Genomic DNA, 608 nt, shown 5'->3' with positions numbered 1-608 from the left:
GTGTACTATTTATGTTCAATTAAAAAAAAAAAAAAAAAAAGAATGAGAGGCTGAGAAAATCTCCATGTCTCTCTCTCTCCCCCCTTAATGCCCCCCCGCTTTTTCCGTACGTTGGCAGACAATGAGATCAAAAGCAAATGGGTGTCATCGTAATGCAGTAACAGGGTGATAAAGGCCATGTTAGAAGTGTGTATGGGCTTATTTTACAGGCTTTCCCCTGGTACTCCATGGATTACCAGGGGCGTTTCTGCCGTGAAGCTGAAAGGAGCTGTTTCGGTGTTCCTGTTTATAAATCCACTCAGCAATGAGGTGAAAAGCACATCGGTATCGATATAATTCGGTAACAGGGCGATAACATCCATGTATTCCGCTCTGGGCCCTGGTACTCCTCGGGGGGGTGAACGCCGGGCCGAACTAGTCCTGGTACTCCATGGAGTACCAGAGGCCCGCCGCAGTGAGAGTAAATGGAGCAATTTGGGTGTTCAATTGTAAAAAGCGGCCTAAAATCCGTGTGGAAAGCAAACGAGTGTTGTTTTAAGACAGTGTGAGGGTGACAGCAATCTCTCCAAGAAGCTTTCTTGGGTTATTTCTGAGGTTTCTCAATGCAC

Source organism: Fistularia commersonii, unplaced genomic scaffold (genome assembly GCF_037954325.1).
Source record: "Fistularia commersonii isolate RoL2024-O1a breed Wild unplaced genomic scaffold, RoL_Fcom_v1.0 HiC_scaffold_92, whole genome shotgun sequence".
Classification (NCBI taxonomy): Eukaryota; Metazoa; Chordata; class Actinopteri; order Syngnathiformes; family Fistulariidae; genus Fistularia; species Fistularia commersonii.
Note: the sequence above shows the minus strand (reverse complement) of the source record.